Source organism: Gavialis gangeticus, unplaced genomic scaffold (genome assembly GCF_001723915.1).
Source record: "Gavialis gangeticus isolate Ggan-Ray unplaced genomic scaffold, GavGan_comp1, whole genome shotgun sequence".
Classification (NCBI taxonomy): Eukaryota; Metazoa; Chordata; order Crocodylia; family Gavialidae; genus Gavialis; species Gavialis gangeticus.
The window spans coordinates 1,092,292-1,098,942 of record NW_017729003.1 but is presented as its reverse complement, the minus strand read 5'-3'; the positions used below and the strand labels follow the sequence as shown (position 1 = coordinate 1,098,942).

General features: G+C 41.6%; 1 protein-coding gene and 1 long non-coding RNA gene across 2 annotated transcripts in view; one reads left to right on the top strand and one right to left on the bottom strand.

Moving 5' to 3' along the window:
* The window catches only part of ATAD1 (ATPase family, AAA domain containing 1), a 34,508-nt gene extending 34,180 nt beyond the window's left edge, over nt 1-328 (bottom strand). Inside the window, exon 1 of the mRNA XM_019507753.1 lies at nt 227-328. The gene's annotated coding sequence lies outside the window, so the exon portion shown is untranslated. The remainder of the gene's footprint in view (nt 1-226) is intronic.
* A 1,274-nt stretch (nt 329-1,602) lies between these two features.
* On the top strand, nt 1,603-2,039 carry LOC109290930. Its single transcript, XR_002095716.1, has 2 exons — nt 1,603-1,699; nt 1,906-2,039. It is a non-coding gene; the product is annotated as an uncharacterized LOC109290930 (long non-coding RNA).
* The last annotated feature ends 4,612 nt before the right edge of the window (nt 2,040-6,651 follow it).

Here is a 6,651-nt window from a genome sequence, read left to right as displayed (position 1 = left end):
AAAGCAGCCGGCGGGTCCCGGCAGTCCCGCCCCCTCCGCCGTCCGCCCGGAACCGCGGCAGCGCACCAAGGTTCCGCCTGGGCGCGAGTCCCTGCCCCCGCGGGGGGGCTGGGCAGTCCCCTTCCCGCGCCCCGTCCTGCCCCATCGCTGCCCCCGCCGGGCGGGCTGGCACCTTGCCTCGGCCCGCAGATGCGGGGGTGCCCGTGAAGGGTTTCGTAGGCGACACTTTTTCTCGGGCCGGCTGCCCCGGCGGGACGGACTTGCCCCGGCTCGTCCCGTGCCAGGCGGTGTCCGGGCAACCCTAGTCCTGGGTCGGCACAGCTCCGGCATCGCTTGCTCGTCGGTTTAGCTGGTAAATATGGCAACGACGGGGACTTGCAAGCGAAAGCCCTGCCGCATTGTCTGTTTGTGTCGTTTGGGGTCCCGCCGCGAGGGCTCCTGCCTGCGGGCCGTGTCCTCAGCGCGGCGGCCCTGCACGGGTCTTCGTAGAGGTGCCGGAGCGCCGGGCCGGGAGCGCGGGCGGGCGGGACAGGCCTGCCGGGCAGCAGCCCTTGCGGCGGAAGCCCAGGCGACACTGGCACTTTTCTGTCGGCCTTTTGCCTTTAAGCCCCCTTCGTTACAGTATTTACTAGAGATATATATTAAGTGTATGTGTGTGTCTATCTATATATCTTTAGTATGTGTGTGTATACACATGCACGCACACATATATTGATATTAAGAATAATCTGGAGGTGATGATCCAGGAATTATGCAAGAGGCAAGGATTTAACCAATGCCTTGTCTTTAAAAACTTGTCTTAACTCTATCCCAATTATATATATGTGCATGTGTGTTTGTGTGTGTACATATATAATATAATTAATGATTTTCAACCAGATGCCATGGCACCCTGGGGTGCCTTGAGATTCTTTCCAGGGTGTTGTGGAGTGCTATGCCATGTTAGCACTGGTAAGTGTGTAAACATGATTCACAAGATAACCAGAGATTTCAAAGAGGAAATTTCGTGTTAAAAACATTCTGACTTGCTGTCTTTCTGAGTTCTTTGCAACAGCAGACTTGCTCTGTTATTTTTCTGTAGTCCAAAAATGAATGAAAGCTACAAGCTGGCATATTCTGAGGAGTGCCTTGAATCTTAACAGATTGGAAGGTCACTGATAGACGTACACATACTGAGAGAGGGAAGTAGATGTACATGTACTGAGAAAACAAGTGGTGAGCTCTCACTTATTCCTGGTGTGGCCTTATTTGGGGGTGGTAGAAAGTTTTGTTCCTCCAATGAGATGAGTTTTCTGGGTAAAAATGTCATTGCTTGATGTCTGATACAGATGTTAGTTTGCGTAGACTGGCACATCATGACTGCTACCAGCAGTTTTATAAACTGATATTATGAGCCTTGTTTATGTGGTGTCTGTACCCCCAGGTATCCTGAATGGAAAAATAGACCTGTTAACTGTAGTAAGAGCTTGGGGGGAAATTGTATAAAGTATTAGGCAACTGGAGTGCTTATTGTCTGGAAAAAAAAAAAAATCTGTTTCACAGCTCTCTGCTGATGAGGACCAAATACAAAATGGAGACTTCCATTTCCTTGTTCTGGTACATATTCTCCACGTCAAAGTTTTCATGTGGTTTGAGGAGCAGGAATATAGCAGAGCTTTCCTGCCACTGGGTGAACTGGAAATGTAGAGGCAAAGAAAAAGTTTTCCTTCTGCATATGTGACATCCCCTTTCCCTATAAGGAAATATGGGGCAGTACTAGACTCTCAGTTATAGGACTCCCTACACTTTGAATGACTTTACGTAGAGTTGCCAAGGGTATGAGTTACAGGGGAGGAAAAGTGAACCAAAAGAAACATTTTTTAGATTTTGGAATCTTTTTTTTTTCCTTGACCCCAAACGTTTCAGCAACCTGAAGGAATGTTCCAGGACTGATGAGGAAGTACAAATATACAGGACTCCCAGGAACCTTGATATCTAACCTAGTGAGGAAGGACTGAATTGTTTTCAGCTACGGATCTTTCAAGGCTCCATCAAAAAAAGGAAAACCTATGCAGCAGTTGTAGTAGTCAGGACTGGGCTTCCAGGTATGACCCCTTGCAGTGGAAGTACAGGCAACATGGACAAAAATATTCCAGTAGGGATTTTGCTTTTGAGTTCCTTTTGTTAAAATATTTAATAGTCTCTCTTGTAGCATTGAAAGGTGTGATCCTGCCAGGGTCTCGAAGATTTGATATCAGCTTTTATTTTAACAATGAAGCAATGAGAATAATTTGGAATTACAAAGGGCTCAGAGACTGGGGTAATATATGGCTATTTCTTTATTTCAAACTTCTATTAAGTTTATGACTTTTTCTTATACAGTAAATTAATATTATGCTTATTTGTTAAAGTTTGTAATATATTTAGATTTTTAAATGCATATTTTAAAAACATCCTTGAACTTTATAAAAATATAAATGCAACATCTCCTCAGTATATTTTATTTAAGCTCTGAACATCCTAGGGGCCAAGCTACAATTTGACAGAGCCTTTAGTTCTGGCTGTGGCCTGAGGAAATGCCTGTGCCATGAATCTCATGAGCTCAAGATTGGGGACGGTAGGGACTTCATACAACCCAAAATGTGTGTGGGGGAGAGAAAATTATTATGTTGACAGGCAATATCCAGCTAGAGGCATGATACAATAGGGGAAGATCCCAGTTCCCCGCTGATTCCCAATTGCATAAGAATCCTTCATCCTTCTCTAAGTCAGAAGATCCTCATCAGTCCTGGAAGGATTAATGAAGACCCTATTTTGAGTGGCAGGACAAGGGTGGGACTGGAGGTGGTTTGGGCAAAATGAACCATAGGGAGTTAGGATTAGGACATGAGCATTAGTCATGTGGGACTGTCAGATCAGGAACAGAGGAAAATGAGAAGCAAAGAGAAAGATTGGGAAAGAACTTCTACAGGCACAACTAGTAATGCAGGCATCTTTGGGTACTAGGGATGAACAGACATCTTTAGCCTTAGCTTTAGGAAGATACTCTTTCAAAAGATTTTCAAGATGTAGGATTTAGCTTGAACAGGAATTGAAATAAAACTAACAAGATAGGATCAAGTTGGACTTAACTTCAGTGAAAAAGTACCATACTTTTTCTATAAAGTTGCTATATAATAACTAACAAAGTACACATGCCTGACTAATGCAAGATGTGATTTTTTTTCTCTTCTCATATCCCTCCCATCCTAGCCTTCTCTTTTTTTTCCAAATTTTAAATTTTGTATGCCTACAAAATACTAGCACAGTCATGTAGTACAGCAGTAAAATCACCAATGCAGCTATAACACAACAGGATATGACCAGCATATGCATAATAATAGTACAATAGGGGTATGATCAGCATATGCACTATACAATATGTGAATGACCAGAGTCAAAATAAAAAGTAAATTAGTAATATATATTATTTGAAAAAAAATCCTAAACCTTTAAATGGGACATTTGGTAACACACAAGACATATAAGAAACTTTAAATGGGCAAAACAACACTTTTTTTCATGAGAAGAAAACAAATACTATATAAGATGAAAAAACTGCTTTACTTTGTGTATTTTTAACCCTTTTAATCAGTTGTCTCAAAATAATCTAGAAAAAGTTCACCTTTATTTTGACATGAACTATTAGAAATGCCACAAAAAAACTAAGCAAACAAAATAAAAGATATAAAAGGAAATGAAAACAGAGCCTTGCAATTGATTGTCTTTACAATGTTGACAAACTTTTTATATATATTAATGCATTTTAATTGAACAAAGTTGAGAAGTATCCAAGATTCTTTAATATGACCTTCACAGATGTCCATCCAGTTTGCTTTGGGGGAGGAGGAAGGTGAAATAACCTCAGATCTGGGATTCATCTGTCATGAAGTAAGGAAGTGTGGTTTGAAATGTTAATTCTCAATTCCCATACAAGCAGATTGATAGATGAGGCATAAAATGGTTCCAGATGCTGTGGTTTCCAAACTATTCAGCTGTGCTCACTTTTCCTATCTCTATAACCTGGAGCAATATTACTGTAAGTAGGCCACCTGTGTTCTGAGATTTACCTGAGTCTTAAGACATGTCCTTCAAGTATGGGAAAAGAGCAAGTTGAAGTTTAACTTATTTTCTAACAAATCAAGGTTTCTAACTGATTAAAAAGCAAACAACCTGATTAGGGATAAACAAAAATATCTATGGAATATTTGTTTTGGAAGATACTTCGGTTTATAACTGAAAACGATTATAACAGGCTGAATAACCTCCACTCTTTCACCTCACAGATGCTGCCTGGAATCTTTTCAGTATACTTTAAATAAAGGAAAAGATAGCCCTCCAACGAAAACACAGCACAGTGAGCCAGGAGATATTGGCTGTTTTCCTAGTTCTGCCACTGGTTTCTGCTGCAATATTAGGCAGGTCAGTAAATATCTTTCAGCTTTAGTTTCCTCATCCATAGATTAGGGTTGATGGTACCTAGCTTACCATCTTAATGTCTTACCATATGGTGATGCTTAACTCATTAATGCTTGTAAAATACTTTGAGATTCCCAGTTGGAAAGTGCCAAATAATAAGCATCAAGTATTCTAACTATGATGATAGATAGTTTGTCCTTTAGAAGTAGCTACTTTAAAAACAAGGAATTGTTTTAATCATCTGTTCTCTAGTATATTTGTGTCTCATACAAAACTTTCTAAAATGTCCTTGCTTTTCATCGATCCTTTTATTTCAAGGGCTTATGTCATAAGCAGGGATTCTGGTTTTCTCTGTTTAAAAGTAAAAAATTCTCTGATAAAAAGCCAAAATTCTCTCTCTCTCTCAGTACACACACACCCACATTTAACTGTCTCTTTCTAATGTTAATAAGCAGCTTCCTCCTGCAGTCTGCTCTTAACAAAATACTTTCATTTGAAGTGTGACTTGTCCAGCATACCTTTAAGATGCACTTTAAGAATCACATCTCAGTTGCTTTAATTCTCTTTTCCATACTTGGCAATATTGTCCAGTGTTCTGATGCATATGTGAGGACTAGTATAACATAGCAACCCAAAACTCTAAATTTCATCCTCATAGAAATTTTACTATTTGTAAATATCTTCTTAGTTTTCAAAAATGTCTTATGCCATCCCTATTCTCCATTTTATTTCATGAGCACATTTACCATCTGATGTTATGCAGCTTCCCAAGTAGTTACATTTATTGACTGCCTTATCTGTTCCTTGTCCACTTTGATGTTGCATACTGGAATGATCTTTGTAATTACCATGCATATTGTTTTGCTACAGTTAATACCTAGACCCTTCTTCTCGCCTTCACTCACAATTTTATTTAACAATTTTAGATAAAATGTCTAGGTTTGATAAAATGTGTGTGTCTAGGTATTGATTGAACACAATGTTTTATTGATGTATTTACAGTTTAAAGCAATTTGGAAGCCTACCAGTGCCTCAAAATTATAATAAAATAAATTCTAAATACCTATATATTTTGTCATTTGATTTGGGTTTTTTTATCATAGAGTATCAGAGCTCCCCCTACCCCCTTTGCTCACCAGGACATGGGTCCAGCTGCAGCTGCACCTGCCCCCTCCCTCCCTGCTTCATGATTCCGAGCAGCCCTGATATGTCACTGCCCATGCTTTTGCCCCTCATTTCCAACCCACAGCCCAGCCACCACAGCCCTGCTGGTGCCTCTCACTCTTGACCCACACTCCCCCATTTAGCAGCTTACGTGCTGTTGTCTGTAACTGTTATCCTCTGTTATCTTCAACAGTTCTGTTGTTGCATTGGTTTTGTTTTATTTTATCAGTGTATTAAACTAGCCTTTCCAAGACAGAGCTGCATAACTCCGCTTTGTCACTACCTTTATTTTCTCATACACTAGAAAGGGAGGGTTGTTCTGATGACTAAAACACCTGCTGACTTGGAATTGTATTTTATTAGACTATGAAGAGACAGGTTATGTATAACAAAAATCATGCTTTTATTTTTTAACATTATTAAAAGCATCCCTTGTACATCTGAGAGACTGGACTGTCTTCCCATCCTCTTTACACTTAAGATGCATCCACAGATGCATCTCAAGCAGGTCCAAGGAGGTGATACTCCCCCTTTATGTGGCACTGGTCAGGCTGCAGCTGGAGTACTGCGTCCAGTTCTGGGCGCCGCACTTCAAGAGGGATGTGGACAACATGGAGAGGGTCCAGAGGAGGGCCACTTGCATGATCCGAGGGCAGCAGGGAAGGCCCTATGAGGAGAGGCTACAGGACCTGAACCTGTTCAGCCTCTACAAGAGAAGGCTGAGGGGGGATCTAGTGGCCGCTTACAAACTAGTCAGAGGGGACCAGCGGGCGCTGGGGAAGTCCCTGTTCCCCCAAGCATTGCCAGGAGTGACCAGGAATAACGGTAACAAGCTGGCAGAGGGTAGATTTAGGCTAGATATCAGGAGGCGCTACTTCACAGTCAGGGTGGCTAGGATCTGGAACCTACTTCCAAGAGAAGTGGTGCTGGCTCCTACCCTGGGGGTCTTTAAGAGGAGGCTAGATGTACACCTTGCTGGGGTCGTTTGACCCCAGTACTCTTTCCTGCCATGGCAGGGGGTCGGACTAGATGATCTGCTCAGGTCCCTTC